Raw genomic sequence first — 19505 nt, forward strand, 5'->3', positions numbered from 1 at the left:
AGATTGAAGTAAACAGAAAATAGCAATTGACCTAATAATGTTAAGGAAAACAACACTCAAAGCCACCAAACTCTGCTCAATAAACCATGGAATTATGTTACTCAGAGTCATAATATTGAAACATAGCTTTCCTCCCCTCTGCAGAAAGATGGTGATATCTGGTCAGGTGTGGCCAATGTTTTGCTTAGTTTTTCTTAGCTATATTTATTTGTTTTAAAGGAAGGCTAGAGTGAGGGAAAGGGTAAATACTGGGGATTGAAATCAATGTTTGTTTTTCTTTCAAGCAAAAAAGGTGGGGTTTTTTGGGCAGGTGAAGGGAGGAGACGTACTAGTAGGTTGGTACGACATTTGATCTTTGGAGTCAGAGAGTTTCAGTTCAAATCCTGCTCAGACTTAGTAACTTTAGGCAACTTCTTAGCCCCTTGAAGCCTTAGTTTCTTCATTTGTAAAATGAGAATTGTACCAGCTTGTTTGTCTCTAAGGTACTATCCAGCTCTAGATCTGCGATACATGTGGAAAAGTACTAAGCACCCTTCCTCCCTCCCTTCCTTACTAATTTGTTTGCTTCCCTGTCTTCCTTTTTTCTTTTTATTCTCTCTCCCTCTTTCTTCTTTCCTTCTTCCTCCCGCCCTTTCCTTCCTTCCTTCCTTTCTCCTTCCTTTCCCTCCCTCCCTTCTTCCTTCTCTCCTCTCTGTCCCTCTCTCCTTCCCTCTCTTCATCCCTCCTTCTTTCTTCCCTTCCTCCATCCCTTCTTGAGGCTTGCATTCTCTCTACTGATAGCTTCCTTCATTATCTAGACAGTTTGGAAGCCGTATACTGAGCAGAGATTTAGGGCAGTTCTAGGCCAGAAAGTGCTCTGATCAGTCTCCAGCTTGATCTTCCTCTCCTTCTGGCCATGGCTCTCTTCCCTCCTGACACCTGAAGGCCTCAGCCAAGTCAAGCAGCACTGCTGTGTTCCTGGCTGTGGCTCCAGTCTCGGGTCATAAGCGGCTTTTTATCTTCTTACTTATCTGTCATCTGATTTTCCATTAGTGGGGGAAAAGGGATATCCTCTAGTTATTTATTTTAAAAGTTATAATATTAAATTAAATTAAATTTATTTGAAAATATTTCTTTTTTTTTTTTTCCAACTAACGAGCCTCTATTTTCTCTCCTCGCCCCATCCCCGACCTATCTGTAGAGGAGATAAGGTGGGGATGTGCTGTTTGCCGTACCCCGCCGCCATGGGTCCCCTTTCCGTGCCATGGGCTCCCGAGGCTGGCTGGCAGACATCTCTTTCTGTCTGGGATACATCTCTTTTCAAAACCAAACCTCTGGCAAGCTTATTCATTAAATGGCCCCATTGTTCGGAGATTCAGGCACACTCATAGTTCCTCGCAAGAAAGGCCAGTAAAGGTTTCACTATTATTAACTAAATATATAATTTACTGACTCATCAGCAGAATGACACTGTGCTATATTTATAGCCTCTTTACATAATAGTAGATATAAGACCAATGCTAGAACATATACTCATTTATCTCAGTCTCTTGTTTGGAATGGATAAATGGGTCGCACATTGATCTGGGTTTGCTTGGGTGGGTGAGTGGGTGGTCTCTTTGTGGTTTCTCCTGCTCCCAGTGTGGAGTGTTGTCTGAAAAGCTTTTCATCTGAATCCCTCCATAACCCCGGGATCATATATATTCCAAATGCTAAGTTTATCATGTCCCCAAATAGGCCTTGTAAAGAAATATGATCCCCAAAGCCCTTAGTCATTCAGTCAATAAACATTTATTAAGGACCTACTATATATCTGGCACTGTGCTAAACACCTGGGCTACAAAAATAGGCAACAGACAATCCCTGCCCTTAAGGAGCTTTTATGGGAGAGACAACACACAAACAAGTTATAGGCAGAATAAACTGGAGATGACTGGCACAAGACAGGAAGAAGGTAAGGGATAGAGCAGTGGGCCTGGAGTCAGGAACTCCTTTTCCTCAGTTCAGATCTGGCCTCAGACACTAGCTGTGTGACCGTGGATAAGTCACTTAACCTTGTTTGCCTCAGTTTCCTATTGTGTAAAATGAGCTGGAGAAGGAAATGGAAAGCCATTCCAGCGTCTCTGCCAAGAAAATCCAAATGTTGAATTAGACACTATTTAAACAAGTATACAGAGTAGAGGGAGGGGGGGATAATTTGGAAAAATGAATACAAAGGATAATATTATAAAAAAATGATTCATGCATATATACTGTGGGAAAAAATTCTAAATAAAATTTAAAAAATGAAAAAAAAGAAACAAGTATACAACAATAATTATATTAAATATATATATATATACATATATGTGGGTATATGTGTACACACATTCACATATACATACATTTATTCAAACAAGAATTGGGGAATAGAGACAATATTATATTGTTCTGGATCTTGGAAGTCTTCAGATTTTAGCTGTTAGAATCTTGACTTAGCAACAAATAAGGAAGTCCAAAAGAAGCACCGGGGTTACTAAATGACGGTGGAAGAGCGAGATCCTGAAGTGTGCCATGGGTAGGAATGAAAATATAACAACTAGAGCTACAAAGGGTGGCCAGGGAGGTTGTGTCATCAGGAGGGAACCTGGCCTCAGTGAGTTCAAGGAGAAGGAGGGAGTAAGAAAATGAAAGCATGCTTCTTGCTTATGGAGCAGGCCCTCCACAGCACACTGAATAGATTAGAGTGGCTCATTGCTGGGGTTAGGTTAAAAAAATTAGGAATAAGAGTTAGGAAATGTTAAACAATCAGCCTTCAAAAATGTGTTTATGACACACTTAACATTTTAATTTGCATTATTAATATTTTTATCACTTTAAGTCTAGGTAATCAATAAAATAATAAATCAAGCCCCGATTTGTAGGGTTTACTGAAATATAAGACTTCAGGAAAACAGTTTGGCCCTGAAAGAAGGTCAGTGGGAGATGGGGAATGGGCTTTGAGCAATGCCTGCCAGGGGAGTTCAGAATCCCTGGAATGGGGACTGTTTGAAGAGGTGGTTGTTATTCAGTCCTTCAGGAGTATCTAAGTCTTTGTGACCAGTGGACCATATAGTTCATGGGGATTTCTTGGCAGAGATACTGGAGTGGACTTGCCGTTTCCTTTTCCAGTGAATTAAGGCAAACAGGCTTACGTGACTTGTTCAGGATAACACAGCGCAGCTGTATTTGAACTCAGATCTTTCTGACTCCTAACCCACTTCTCTATCCACTGAGCCATCCAGCTGCCTTTGATGGGGTAGGTAAGCGTATATTAGTCACTGAAGAATGAATTCAAGTAGATTTAACCTTCTTCAAAGGGGTTTAGCATCATGGCGGAGTTATCCCAACATATCAGACAGCAGTGTATAGCTGGAAAGCAGGGGTGGGGGATAGCTGTAAGGGAGCACAAGGCAACTGTTGTGGGTTTGGAACAGGCAGGATGGGGTTCCTAGAGTCTGATGGCTGCCAAGGAAGGCCCGGACACTCCCCTTCTAAGAATACAGCACTTTTGAGTCAAGACCCATTGAGACGGAAACCTGAAAACCTAGAACATCATTGTTTGCAGTTCGGATGCCAAGCAACTATGGGCAGAGAGCTATTTAGGCTCCAGTTCCATTGCCTGAGGTATGAGGAAAGGCATTCTACTCAGACTGCGCCTTCCTTTTTCATGATTCAGAACTACAAGGCCTAGAGCTGTTTAACTAGCAATGGATAACTTTCTAGTTCTTATTTCCCCACTCTCTCGATTACCTTACTCTCTCGACCTTTCCTTCCTCATATTAATTGGTCTGTTTCATTTGGGGGAACCCAATGGGCTCCCCAATCTTAAGGAATCATGGAAGATTCTTTAAAATTTTTGGCCTAGAGGCAAACAAATGGGTATCACTTTTATTTTTATCTATTAAGGCAAATGAAGAGGAAAGGAGTAAAGCTGGTCCAGCATTATCTCTTTTGTTTTCTTTACAGTTCATAATCAATGTGGCCATTTTTCTGGAAATGTCCTATACCTAACTTCATTCACACGGGATTTGTCTGTCCAGCCCCCGCTGACACTCACATCTATATCTAGGGCCAGACTCTACAAACAACAGGCCCAAATTGCTTACAACTGCTCTGTATGAACACAATGTTGGGGAGACCCAAGGCCTTCAATGGAATTGATTCCCTCCTGTCGCCACTTCTGATGTAAGGTGTTCTTTCTGCCTTAAATACCCTATGGGATGGGATTGTTAGATTAAAAAGAACTCAGAAAAATTTGCATTCAAATCCTACCACAGAAATTTTCTAGCTGTGTCACATTGGGCTAGTTAATTAACCTCTGATTGTCCCAGTTTCCTCATCTGTAAAATGAGGCTAATAATATCTCTCCCAGGATTGTTATGATGTTCAAATACAGTAACATGTGCTTTGCAAACCTTAAATCACTACATAAATTCTAGTTATTAGTATTATTTATGGATCTGGCAAAATTAAGTCATGCCTTTGTGGAGCTGTTCAATTTAAGCTTTAGAATATTAATAGTGTCATCTGACATTTATGTGGCACTCTGAAGTTTGCAAAGTACTTTATGCATATTTTAAGAGGCTCACAGGCTCCAAAGTTCCACAGCTGTGAAATATTTGAGGGACAATTTGAATCGGGAAGTAAGTCCTATTATTATCCATCACTTTAGAGATGAGGAAACTGAGGCAGACAGAAATGTGCACACACATAATGATAGGGAAATAAGTCCTGTTATTATCCATCACTTTAGAGATGAGGAAACTGAGGCAGACAGAAATGTGCACACACATAATGATAGGGAAATAAGTCCTGTTATTATCCATCACTTTAAAGATGAGGAAACTGAGGCAGACAGAAATGTGCACACACATAATGATAGGGAAATAAGTCCTGTTATTATCCATCACTTTAGAGATGAGGAAACTGAGGCAGACAGAAATGTGTACACACATAATGATAGGGAAATAAGTCCTGTTATTATCCATCACTTTAGAGATGAGGAAACTGAGGCAGACAGAAATGTGCACACACATAATAATAGGGAAATAAGTCCTGTTATTATCCATCACTTTAGAGATGAGGAAACTGAGGCAGACAGAAATGTGTACACACATAATGATAGGGAAATAAGTCCTGTTATTATCCATCACTTTAGAGATGAGGAAACTGAGGCAGACAGAAATGTGCACACACATAATGATAGGGAAATAAGTCCTGTTATTATCCATCACTTTAGAGATGAGGAAACTGAGGCAGACAGAAATGTGCACACACATAATGATAGGGAAATAAGTCCTGTTATTATCCATCACTTTAGAGATGAGGAAACTGAGGCAGACAGAAATGTGCACACACATAATGATAGGGAAATAAGTCCTGTTATTATCCATCACTTTAGAGATGAGGAAACTGAGGCAGACAGAAATGTGCACACACATAATGATAGGGAAATAAGTCCTGTTATTATCCATCACTTTAGAGATGAGGAAACTGAGGCAGACAGAAATGTGCACACACATAATGATAGGGAAATAAGTCCTGTTATTATCCATCACTTTAGAGATGAGGAAACTGAGGCAGACAGAAATGTGTACACACATAATGATAGGGAAATAAGTCCTGTTATTATCCATCACTTTAGAGATGAGGAAACTGAGGCAGACAGAAATGTGCACACACATAATGATAGGGAAATAAGTCCTGTTATTATCCATCACTTTAGAGATGAGGAAACTGAGGCAGACAGAAATGTGCACACACACACAATAATAGCTGACATTTGTAGAGCATTTTAAAGTTTTTGTGATACTTTACCTGCTATCCCATTGGATCTCGTAAGAACCCTGGGAAGTGGATGATGATTATTTTCTATTTTACAGGCAAGGAAACTGAAGCAGACAAAGGCAAAGGGGCTTGCTTGAAAGTTACAGTAATTAAATATCTGAGAAAAAGTTTTATGTAAGAATCCCCTCAGAACCTTTGTTTTCTCTTCTTTAAAATGGCAAGAATTAGACCAGCAGCACCTAGTTCTGGCTATTTACACAGACAATTCCTCATGAGATTCCTTACCCTCCTGCTTTTTAATGTCTTGTGTTTATTTGCCTACATTTACATAGAGAGTCCTAGCTGGTAGAGGGGATAGTGATTCTTGCAGTCAGAAAGACCTGAATTCAAATTCAAATTGCAGTCCTGCAATTCTCTGCATCCATAGTTCCCCTTCCCTGCAAGGCTGCAACAGATTCCCTATAGATTTCCTTTTCCTGATATGGATATACCCAATACCATTGCTCTTAATATTCCTTAGCCATGATAAGAAGATAAAGAGAGGGGAGAGAGGTTGTGTGTGAGTGTGTGTGTGAGTGTGTGTATGTGAGTGTGAGTGTGTGTGTGTGAATGTGTGTGTGTGAGTGAGTGTGTGTGTGTGAGTGTGAGTGAGTGTGTGAGTGAGTGTGTGTGTGTGAGTGTGTGAGTGAGTGTGTGTGTGAGTGAGTGTGTGTGTGTGTGTGAGTGTGAATGTGTGTGTGAGTGTGTGTGTGTGTGAGTGTGTGAGTGTGTGTGTGAGTGAGTGTGAATGTGTGTGAGAGTGTGTGTGTGTGAGTGTGTGTGTGAGTGTCTGTGTGTGAGTGTGTGTGTGTGTGAGTGAGTGTGAGTGTGAGTGAGTGTGTGTGGTGTGAGTGTGAGAGAGTGTGTGTGAGTGTGTGAGTGTGTGTGTGTGTGTGTGAGTGAGTGTACGTGCTTCTGACTGAAGAGAAGAACTGAAAGAAGAGGGATGTGGTTTAAGTTAAAATCCATTTGGGTATCTGTGATTGCCTCTGCTGAACTTGAGTGAGATGCATGACATCTGGGGGTCTGAGAGTTCTCCATGCTGGCCACTTGGGGGCACTATGAGTTCAAGGCAGCTTGGTTGTCTGGAATGAGTCAAGGTGGGGGGAAAGCAGACATTGTCAGAGATGGGGAAAGGAGACAGGAAATATTCTCTGTTCTTATTCATGGACGTTGGTTTGTGTGTCATCACTCAATCAACATATGCTAACTTTTTTAGGGTAGACATGTATTCAGTAGATCTGTGAACATCTACTATGTCGACTTTGAAGGTTACTTATAGATATGGTGTTTTAATCCAAAACATTAAAAAAAAATTGAAATGGGAGAGAAAGTTGTTCTCTTAATATAGAACTGAGGAAAGGAGTGAGATTTGTGGAGATTTCTACTTGCAGGTTTGGAGCTGAAAGACATGGCCCATTCTGCAGAGGAGGAAATTAAGTCCTGGAAGGGAAAGTGATTTTCACCCAGGTCACCTCAGCCCTAAGTGGCAGCAAGAGGGATTTTACACCAGGGCCTATGACTCCAAGCCCAATATTCCTGGGGCTGTGCCAAGGGGACTTGCAGAATGAGCTCTAGGTAAGCCCCAGGATCCCTCCTCGTTCCAACATCCAACAGTGTCTTCAGGTGTGGAGTCCTTTAATAGCCCCGTCCACGCCCCAGCTGTAGATGTCCCCGAGTGGCTTAGCTGCGGGATGAGGGGGGGTTCTTGCAGCGTCGGTCCTGATTCATGACGGAAGGCAATCTGCCAGGTAACCCTGAAAGCAGAGAGGAGACAGGCCTTCTCAGTGTCTCTGTGGCAACCAAAGGCAGCAGCAGCAGGGCAGCCCGGAGGCAGTCTTTCTGACTGGATGTGTCTGAAACGTTCTGCTGCATGAAAGAATAAGGGGGCAGTGAGTCTCTGTTCCAGGACTAGATGCTCTGATGAGTCATTAGCAGGCCTTGCATATTTCACTTTCCCAGAAGGTGTCACTTCCAACTCTCGTGGGGATTTACAAGTCTCCTGGTGGCTGGAAAGTAGCTCAGAGACCATCACCCAGAATGCAATTTAAAATATGCAAACCACTTCTCTGAAAGAGGCAAGAGCACAGATCCACCATCACAGTGGTTCATATTTCTCCTGCCTTAAGGTTGGCAGAGCGCTTTACAGATTGCTCACCGTCTTCACAGCAACGCTGGGCGTGCAGCGCTGTCATTATGTGGGTTTTACAGAGGGGGAAACTGAGGTAAGCGACTCCAGGTCTTGCTCAGGGTCACATGAATCAGGATTCGAACTCAGTTCTTCCTGGCTCTAACTTAGTGCTCTCTCCACAATACCACAGTTGCCTCGCAGATTTAAGGGAACTTGGAGGTCATTTAGTCCAGTCACTTCATTTTACAGAGAAGGTAACTGAGGTGAAACTTTTGTCCAAGGTCATTCAGTTAACAAGTTGCGGAAAGCCGGAACTTAAAACTGAGACCATCTGTCTCAATCCTTCTTTCCTTCCATTGCGCCAGGCCAAAAAACCATTCACAAAGTCTGAGTGTCAATCAACTGATTAATCAGCAAACATTCACCAGACACGTGTCAGACCCCCGCGGTACAAGGATGGTAATGAGACAGTCCCTCATCTCAGGGAGCTTACTAGCTCTCAAGGAGAGATAACATGCATATATAGGAATCTATCATCAGGAGCCTCTTGTTGCTTGGGCCCAAGGGAGGAGTGAAATCTGTCCCACACATTGACCCTGCCCTGGGAGAGGGAGCTTAGAGTCTAATAGTTAAATCGGGATATGTGTAATCCGTCTTTATAATCAATCATTCTGAGCCATTCTACTCTAAGCTAGCATAGCTGTAGCATGAATGTATATGTAGACCTTTGTACATGTACATACACACACATATTTGTGTAGATGGGGGTTGGGGTTCAATCATGTCCAACGATTTGTGATCCCATTTAGAGCTTTCTTGCCAAATCTATAGGAATGTCATTTCCTTCTCCAATCCATTTTACAGATGAGGAAACTGAGGTAAACAAGACTAAGTGACTTGCCCAGTCACCCAGCTAGAAAGTATGTGAGATCAGATTTTAATTCAGGGAGATGAATCTTCCTGACTCCAGGTCTCGAATTCTCTCCACCATACTGCCTGTGTGCGTATGAGGTATAGGTATATATGCTTATGTATTTGTTCATATTTATATATGTACATGTATATGTATATATATATATATGTGTGTGTGTGTGTGTGAACATGCACACCTATATGTGTATATATATTGTACATGTATGTAAAATATATATATATATATATAAATATATATATATATATATACTTAAACCTTTCTTGTCCCTTTTAGTTTCCAGAAGGTTGGACTCGGGTTCTTTTCCCATTTTCTTTTGCCAACTAAACTGTTACATATTATGTTCTATGAATTTTTATATCTGAGGAGTTCAAGATGAACAAGGCTGGAATAAATTGTTCCCTAGAGCTAAGAACATCCACTTTTCTTTCTGAGTGGAATTTTCCGATAATGTAGGATCATAGGATTTTGAGCTGGAAGCCGGCTAGGAGATCCCCTAATCCATCCTTCTGTTGTTGAAATGGGAAAACAAAAAAAGCCATAACTGGGGCTCAAAGGTCCCTGCTGGTATGAACCTGTCATTTCAAAGATGAGAGCAAGAGGTAAACATGACTGAGATCTGATCTGCAGGGGTGTCTCTGTGTTCAGTACAAGGAAGCCCTGTTCTGTACTGGGCACACCACACAGAGACCTCTAGGTCTGAGGTCTGCTGGAGTTTTCACTCGATCCTTCTGCTCTTTACAATGTTATCAGCCAGCCAGAGCTTCAACTAAGCAAATACATAGGCCTCTAATGAGGGGGCAAGAAGTTAGGGAGCACGGGCCCACTGACTCTCTGCATCTAGAAACAATGAGGTTGGTTATTTGAACAATTAATGAATTCAGGGGTGGAGGCAAGATGGTGGAGTGAAGCAGGGAAGCTGCTTGAGCTCTCCCAGTTTCTCTCAAAAACCACAGGAAACCAAACCTCTGAGCAGTCAGATGGAATGAAACCACTCTCCAGCTCAAGATAGATTGGGAAAATTTCAAGAAAGGTCAGACTTAACTGGGGTGAAAAGCTCAGACAGATTCTGGGAAAGTCGGTGAGGGGGTCTTAATCACAGCAAATCAGCAACCGAGACCCCTCAGTCCTGGCTCAGGAGAGGAGCAGATCAGTGGGGCAGCCTCTAGTCCCGGCTCAGAAGGCAAATCTGGGAAACCCGGCTGTTTCCTGAACAGAGCAGGCAAAGCTACCCCCTGTAAGCACAAGGGGACCCCATGCTCAACGTGAAGCTTCAGAGCTACACAGGAAGCTTGGGACAGTGCTCCCTTTACCCCAGCAGCAGAGCTTGACCATAAAAGTTTAAAAAAAGAGGAAATACCAAAAGAAAAGGAAAAGAAAGGATCAAAAAAAAAAAAAAAAAAAAAAACAGAAAAGAATCTTGACCATAGAAAGCTGCTATGGTGACAAGGAAGACCAAAATATCAACTCAGATGAGGACAAAATGTCCACAGAGGAAATCTCAACGAGTAATATTAATTGGTCTCAAGCCCAAAGAGGCTTCTTGGAAATGCTCATAAAAAACTTTAAAAGGGGAAAATAAGAGAGGTAGAAAAAAATGAAAAAAGAAATGAAAGATACGCAAGAGAAAGTTAACAGCTTAGAAAAAGAAGGCAATTCCTTAAAAAATATAACTGATCAAATGCAAAAAAAAAAAAAAATCCATTGAAGAAAATACCACCTTCAAAAGTAGAATTAACCAATTGGAAAAAGAGATACAAAAGGTAACTGAATAAAATCACACATTAAATACTAGAACAGGCAAATGGAAACTTATGAGACATGAAGAGTCAGTCAAACTAAAAAGAAAGAAAAAATAGAAGAAATTGATAAATACCTCATTAGAAAAACAGCTGATTTGGAAAATAGATCCAGAAGAGACAGTTTAAAAATTGTTGGTCTACCTGAAAAAAAGCCTGGATAGCATTCTTCAAGAAATCATCAAGGAATACTACTCTGATATTTTAGAAACAGAGGAGAAAATACCCATTGACAAAAATCCATTGATCACCTTCAAAAAGAGATCCCACAAGGAAAACCCCAAGGAACATTGTTGTAAAACTCCAAAACTACAATCTCAAGGAAAAAATACTGCAAGCTGCCCGACAGAAACAATTCAAAAATCAAGGAGCAACAATCAGGATTACCCATACATTCATCTACAATAAAGGATTGGAAGACCTGGAATACCATATTTCAGGAAGCAAAAGACCTGGGGTTATAACCACAATTAATTACCCAATGAGACTGAGCATCAGCTTTCAGAGAAGGCAATGGATCTTCAATGAAATTAGAGATTTTAAAACATTTCTATTGAAAAAATCAGAACTAATTAGAATGTTTGATCTCTAAGAACAATTAGTAAAGAGGAGCAATTGACAAATATTAATTGTGTCTTCCACCCTATGGGCCTCATCTCAGGTGAACTCCTCTTAGACAGAGGGAGAGCTACCTTCCTCTGGCCAACACATCTACTTCTCCCTCCCTCAAATATATTGAATTTTTAAAAGTTGATTCAAGGGGCAGCTATACAGCTCAGTGGCTAGAGCACTAGCCTTGGTGTCAGGAAAACCTGAATTCAAATCCAGCCTTGGACACTTTGTACAGTACCAGCTGTGTGACCCTAGGCAAATTACTTAACTCCAATTGTCTCCGTAAAAAAAAAAAAAAAAAAAAAAAAAAAAAAAGTCGATTCAAATTACATACTGTGTAATTGCAAAGTATATTTCCCTCCATTTCTCACAGAGGATTAGATGAGATCAGAGTTTGTTTACCTGGGATATGTGAATCTGGTTTTTAAATATTTTAATAACTATATTTCAACATAGTTTCTTTTATAATTGTATATATTTTAGTGTGTGCATTTAAAAATACAGTTCTGAGGAGAACATAGGATCCACTGTGCTTCTAAGGGAGTCCATCATCACCACCACCCACACACCCACTCTCCCTATAGACACACACACACACACACACACACACACACACACACACACACCAGATTGGACCAGATAATCATTAAGATCCCAGTGCCTGGGTTCCCCCAGTTCTTTAAAGTCTTCAAGTAGCGGATGCACAAGCATTTGTTCAGTACGTTGTAGAGGGAGGACATCTCAGGAATGGATTACTCTCAGTCACCACAGGCATCCCTTCTAACTTTTAAATTCTATAATTCTGTAATGCTCAGGTATGTTCCAAAGAAGAATGGGGATGAGGGAGAACCATATTACTTGCTTCTTTGCAGACATAGGGAATTATGGACAAAAAATATCATATGAATCCTCTAATTCATTTGAAATAGTTGTTAATTTTAGTAAAATACTATTTCCTCTCCTTTTTTTAGTGAATAGGGGAAAGGACATTGAGTATATTCAGAAATGAAGGAGATGTAAAAGTAAAAGAAATCAGTACAATAGTTTTAAAGGAAAAAAATGATGGAGGCCTTAATTTGTAAAAGTTGTCCCAGCCATGAAAATGCCAGTTCTGGGTCTATAATGAGTTAATAAATATTGAATATAAGTTGGACAGTCCCAATTCTAGGGAATAACATGAGGATTAGAACTTACTGTCACTCTCCTCTAATTCCAGAAATAGCCAAAAACATTGGGAGAATCATACATTTACCCACAAAAGTCTTCAATCTGTGGTCACGATGGTTTCAGGTTCTGTAATGAAAAACGAGTTCATTAATCTTTACCCAAAGACTTCCTTTGGATGCATGAATGTGAGCGTTTGTTTCTCAATAGGCAGGGATGATCTGTGTCATGTAAACTTGACTGGAGTTGGAGACGTAGGTCCCAGCTCTGCTCCTCACTCTATGTAACTGTTAATTGAGTCCTCATCTGGAAATGCAGACAGTAAGATGGCCATTGACTGTCTCACGGGGTTCTTTGAGAAACATATCATGAAATCTAGAAATAAAAACTTTATATGAACCCAAGGCACTATGGTGGATAGAAGGCTGACCTTGGAATCAAGCCCTGAGTTCAAATCCTGAATACAAAGTAGTTGTTGGTATGAATCCATGTAGGAGCTTTCCTACTGAGACACAGGTCCACACTCTGTAAAATAAGGTGAGTTAGTGGCAGGGGGATGCTCATAAATGTTTAATAACCAGTTTAAAAAAATGTACCCACAGCACATTCTGAAGTTTAATTTGAATTATTACCATTTTCTCCAAATCTAGAAAGCAATAATATGATCAGCCCACCCCTGATTTGTCACCTTTGCTCATTTCCAAGATGTAAATGCTAAAATTGAAATTTTAACAATAGGCTCTCATGAGCCAGTTTGAGCTGCCCAGGGAGCACACCCATGGAATACACTGGGAATCTCCCTACATTGGAGTGAAAGAAACAATTGAAATCTCTCCTTCTCTCTGAAGAAGCTAGAGATTAGCTAACTTCTAAAGTAATTCCTGTTCATCTCCACACTCTAGAAGCCTATTAATAATAATAATTTTAAAATCCACCTAGGATAGCCCAGAGGAAAGAGAGAATGGGAATGGGAAGACCTGGATTCAAATCTTCTCCCAGATCCTACTGCTTGTTGGGGGGTCACTAGCTATGTGAGCTTGGTCAGGTCTCTCTCTGCAACCATAGCATGAGAAGGTTGTCCCTTCTAGCCCTTTTTGATAACTCTCCTGAATTATGACAAAAAATAGAAAGCCATACTTTGTCAGAATGATGGGTAAAACATTTGTTAAGCACCTACTATGTGCTGGGGAGATGAATAGCCCTCAGGATGTTCACAGTCCAAAAGGGGCTAGACAAAGACAATAAGGAGAGGTCTACGTCCCAGTAAGCTTTAGCCAGCACATGGGCCCAGCATCTGGGTTGTGTATGATTAGCAGTTTGTAGCTCGTGTACAAAGTTCACTTCCTTTTCTGGCTGCTAAAGTCAATCTCATGATTCCAGGAGGGTGAGAGAGGAGGAGAGAGCTCAGCTGAGGACTTTCAATCTGGAGAACTAAAAGTCATTTTGGTCACACCCACTCCATCATACCCTTTTGCTAGCGAGGGAGATGATGACTTTGATTTATGGCCTTGCTTCTCAATATGGAAAATCCCAAGAGGCAGAAACTGGAATGTCCTGCTGACTTCATTATGTGAGCCAGCCACAGGTCACCTTCTCTGACAATTGGAAAAGGAAAATTAGAATGTGCCATTTCCTCGAAGAACAGTCTGTCTCTCCATTAATGGGCTGCCAATTTTCACTGACATTCTTGGGGAGTAGGGGATGGATGAATAAATGAATGGTTGAAGAAAAAACTTAAGTTTATTATGTGCCAGATATGTGATGTGCTGGTGATACAAATATACAGTCTCTCTTCCTTCGAAAAAGTTTCCTTTCAAATAGGGGAAAATAAGGTCTGCTGAATAATAGTATTTGTGTGAATTTGAACAGCTCTATTTCTCAATAGCCAGGGATGATTGCTTTGTCATGTAAACTTGACTAGAATTGGAGACATAGAGTCCCAACTCTGTTCCTCGCTCTCAACGTGACTGTCAATCAAATCCTCATTTGGAAAGTCAGGGAGTCTTGTTCTGGATGTTCTAGGGAAGGCAGATTAATCTGTAGAAGGGATCTGGACAATTCTTTCCAGATACCCTGCATCCCATAGTAGCAAGTGGCAGTTAAGATTTGAACTCAGACTCTAGACATGGCAGCTAGTGGCCTTTCTGGGATAATGTAGCCATGAAGCAATCCAACTTTAGGGATATTTCCCAGTGCTTGCTGATAGTCACATTTTCTCAGCAGCCCTCACCAGACCTCCACCCCCTGACTCCCCATTGCACAATTTTGTCAATAGGTGCAGGAACCCCTCTTTCCAACTTTCCAATTCAATATGGCACACTAAGCGCTACAGTGTATCCTCTATAGACTCAGTTCCCCTTTGAGTTTAGGTTCAGGGACAACAATGAACTTTTGCTGGTGACATCACATATGTTTTCTTCGACCCGACAACATCATTTAGTGTCACTTGCAGGAGGGTACCTGTAAGTTTGCTTTTGTTTGGGGTGGGCTGCCAGGAAGTTCAATCCTATGGATCAGCACATTTTAGCTGCTACTCTGTCTGCTTCTTTTCAATGCTCTCTGTAATTTACATATCATATCATATACGATTGATCTATCTATTTGTCTATCTGTCTATCTAGTTATCTATCTATGTATCTTATACTTATATTCATCATTTGGCCTGTTTTCCCATGTAGTCTAAGTTTCTTGAATTCAAGGATCGTCTCACGTTAGTCTTTTATCCTAGGAAATAAGTATACTTAGCACATAGTAGGTACTTCATAAAATCTTGTTGAATGCAATGTCATTGTAGTAATGCTTACACCCCCTTATTCTCCTTCTGGAATCAGTTAGGACAGATAATTGAATCAATGAGAGAACCCATGGACCAACAGGATTTGATTGGCGAATTGTCAACTCAGTATAGCCTCCACATCACCCCAGAGCAAAGGTCTCCATGGGCTTCCATATGTCTCCCCAATCTGTTCTCTATGAGTCTTTTTGCCAGTCTCTCTAACTCCCCTTCTAGGCCGGACTCCAGTTGTGCTTCCATATTTACCTCGCCGGTGGAATGTTTAAAAGAGAAATCTTTGGAACTCATGTTGTTTATTTAATGCTGATCCCATTTCCCCACAATTTGTGGATGGGACAGAAATGGTTCTTGTGATTTGTATTACATTTTAAGTTCACTCATGGTGGGGACTGGTTTTTTACCTCTTTATCTCCAGAGCTTAGCACAATGCCTGGCACATGACATGTGGTTAAGAAATGTTTATTGATTGATTATGGAGTCAAATATGAGGGCTCAAGGATAAAATTAAGATCCAGTTGGCTCATCTGGGAGAGGGGGTGGGGGAAAGGAGGGGAAAAATTGGAACAAAAGGTTTGGTAACTGTCAATGCTGTAAAATTACCCATGCAAATATCTGGTAAATAAAAAGCTATAATAAAAAATATATATAATCAGTTGGGTCCCAAACATATCCAGGTACATTTCCCATCAGCTCTTTCATTACCTGCAATCATTTCATCTACTTCCAGGCTGACTGTTTTAGAGGATTAGAGATTTTGATTTGGAAGGAATGACAGGGATCATCTAGTACAACTCCTTCATTTAAATTTGGGCGCACATTCATTTTTTCATTGCTTATTTTTAACTTCCTTTTCAAATTATGAACTTAACAATGATTACCAAACACAAACATTTCAATATACAAAGAGAGGATTGTATATGAACCAGATCACTTCGGTGGCACAGTTTTATTTTTTCAAACACTAAGAGGTAGTGACAAAATTGCCCTGTTGGATTTTTTTGTTTTCTTCTGTGTATTTTTTAATAGCCTTTTCTTCCTTACTCATTTTACAGCTGAAAAGATTGATGACCAGAGAGCTAAAAAGATTCCTCAAAGTCCCTCCTCAAAGAAGCAGAGGCAAGTCTAGAATGTAGGCCCTCTGATGGAAAAATTCCCATCCCACAGAGAACTCAAAGATTTGCTATAATGATTCCTAATCAAGTATCCAAAGAGGTTTATCTTTCCAGCTGAGCAGCTGTCTGATTAGTCCTAAGTGATGTCAGTAGAAGTTTGAGTTGTTTACTGAATATGAGCTGGCTGAGCATCTGTTCAATACAAGGCTTATCCCTTTCACTGAACTGACCAGCTTTTTGGCAGAAGGCTTTCATGGGAAAATAAATCTAAAACCCCCCACCGCCCATTGTCTATGCTGAAATGATGTAGTTACTTTTCAGAATCTGTAGCAATAACAGAAATTATTGTTAACCCTCCCCCCAGCTCCTGCCAAGGGAAGAAAAGAGATCATCGCAGAAAGAAGTGCTATTTGGGCATAATTAACCTTTACCTACTGTAAGATGTTCCTGATGAGCTGGTGGGTACATGTGTTTCATAAGGTTGTTTATTCTGCTAAGTCCTGATGGTCACATCTTATTGCAACACAATACATAGGGTGGGGATTCCATGGCTCATTCATTCATTTATTCATTTACTTCTCTATTTGCTGCTGCCTAATAACTCATTCCTCCCTCCTGTAGCAGATTCTATACTGCTGCTTCATTTGTGTCAGGGAGGTGACAATGGATACCCGAGACTACTATCAGTGGGGTAGAAGCTTTGACATCTAAGAACCCTGGAAAGGGGTTAGTTCCTATGTTCTAGGACCATGCTAAGTCTGGAGAAGCTCTCCACCAGAAGGTTATCCTTAGGTGTTGAATTTCTTCATACATTACAACATGAAGATGATTGACTAAGTATTAGAGGCGATCTCCGTCCCAAGGCCAACCCCTCCTGTGGAGATTTTTTTATCCTGTTTCATTATGTCTTTTTTACCCTCTTCTCTGCAGCCTTAAAACAGTCCTCTGTCACTCCCATTCTTTGTCTGCTTGATGTTTCTTTCTTTTTTATTAAAGCTTTTTATTTTTCAGAACATATGCATGGACAATTCTTCAACATTAGCCCTTGTAAAATCCTGTGTTCCAATTCCCTGCTTGCCTCCACGCCCTTCCCTAGATGGCAAGTAGTCCAATATATGTTTAACATATGTTAAATCCACTATATGTATACATTTATACAATTATCATGTCACTCCCATTCTTTAAAAAAAAAAATCCCTACTGGATCTGTCCTTTCCCACTAACTTCCATTCTATTTCTCTCTCCCTCTCGTGGCTGATCTCTTTGAAAAAGCAATCCACCGCCGATACCTCCACACCACATGTGAAAACTATTCAAAAGGGAGAATTGACCAGACTTAGTAGATTGGATGTGGAAGGTAGAGTGAGGGCCTCAAAAGAAATAGGCAAGCTTGGAGAGGGGATGGTTTTGGAGACAGGGAAATATAACAATTTCCAATTTGGATTTTCCAAATTTGAAAGTCTCTGAGGCAGCAGACAAGTACAAGACCGGAGATCAAGAGAAATTTGTGTCTGGATTGATAAGTTTATTCTGAAGCCTCATTGAAAAAAATTCCAGGGGTCAGTCAATAAAAAAAAACGACCTATTGTAGGAGGGAAGAGGTCTTATGGCAAAGGCAGAAGCTTGTTGTTGTTCTCCTTCATGGAAGAGTAAGTAACTCGTGGGCAGTGAGCGTTTTCACTTTTTATCTCTGAGTCCCAGGACTTAGCTCAGAGTAGGCTTTTAGTCAGTGTTTTTTCTTGGTTCAATATGGAGGCGACATTACCTATATGGCCTGCCAGTCTGGGTGGTCCTCCTTAGGTTCTCTGGTGTGTGAATTCCTCATCATTCCTTGGAACTCCTGCTTGAAGCTTTCCCAATGGCCTTCACTGGTAGTCACCTTTTGCCTCAAATCCCATATGGCATTTTGTCTTGCATATATTGAATGTGGTTAGTTTGTGGTATTGTGACATCTCCCACAAGTTACCCTTTTTTGGATTTTTCTGGACCTCTGTCTCCATCATATTTTTCTTTCCAAGGAAATTTATTATTGAGAAATCTCATTATGCTAACAGATTGAATCTGCCTAGTCCTCATGTTTCATCATTTAGCCTTTGCTTCTCTGATTGGATCCTCTGACTAGAAGGCAGAGCCATGATTTCCAGGGCTTCTATTTTAGAAGGGTGCTTAGCACAGACTTTTCTCCATCTCCAACCATCTACTCTGCTTTTGGACTCCTCCATCAAGGCCTTGAATTAAGGACTCTACCCCACCCCACTTTTCAACTTCTAGTATGTTATCTTCCTCTCCAAAGATTGTAAACGCCTTGAGGGCACAAAACTGTTGTTTTATATTCAGCACTTTGCACAATGCCTTGCAGATAGTAGGAGATTAATTAATAATATTTATTTATTTTTCTACAAACAATAGTTTTCAACATTCATTTTTGTAAAGCTCTGTGTTACAAAATTTTCTCCCTTCCTCTTTTACCTCTCCCCTCCTAAATATGTGTACTTTAAACATATGTCCATTTCTGTCATGTTATGCAAGATCAAAAGGAAAAAAATGAAAAAAAAAAAAGCAAACAACAACAACAGAAAAGTGAAAATAATATCCTTTGATCCATATTCAGCCTCCATAGTGTTCTCTCTGGATGGATACACAATCTGTCAGAATTATCTTGAATCACTGTGTTTTTGACAAAAACTACAAGGATCACAGCTGATCATCACATAATCTTGTTATTGCTGTCTACAGTGATCTCTTGGTTCTGCTCCCTTCATTCAGCATCAGTTCATGTAAGTCCAGGCTTTTAGAAATCCTCCTTCTCTTTATTTCATATAGAACAATAATATTCCATCACATTCATATACCATAACTTATTCAGCCATTCCCCCACTACTGGGCATTCACTCAGTTTCCAGTTCCTTGCTATCACAAAAAGAGCTGCTACAAATATTTTTGCACATGTGGGTCTCTTTTCTCCTTTTTTATGATCTCTTTGGGATACAGACCTATTAATAAATATTTATTGACTGACTTCTGGGCGTTCTGACTTTCCCTCTTTCTGTTCTGAAAACCCAGTCTCGGTACTTCCTATCTCCCCCAGGATCTATCTATCATCATGACTAAGATCATGTCTTTGTTCCTTATTGTA

The 19505-nt window shown here is 40.5% G+C and overlaps 1 long non-coding RNA gene across 1 annotated transcript; it reads right to left on the reverse strand.

The window, feature by feature from the left end:
* Nucleotides 1–7152: 7152 nt before the first annotated feature.
* LOC141560211 (uncharacterized) lies at nt 7153–12988 on the reverse strand. Its single transcript, XR_012487652.1, has 3 exons — nt 12894–12988; nt 12552–12592; nt 7153–7583 (listed from the first exon to the last, which is right to left on the reverse strand). It is a non-coding gene; the product is annotated as an uncharacterized LOC141560211 (long non-coding RNA).
* Between the last annotated feature and the right edge of the window lie 6517 nt (nt 12989–19505).

Source organism: Sminthopsis crassicaudata, chromosome 3 (genome assembly GCF_048593235.1).
Source record: "Sminthopsis crassicaudata isolate SCR6 chromosome 3, ASM4859323v1, whole genome shotgun sequence".
Lineage (NCBI taxonomy): Eukaryota > Metazoa > Chordata > Mammalia > Dasyuromorphia > Dasyuridae > Sminthopsis > Sminthopsis crassicaudata.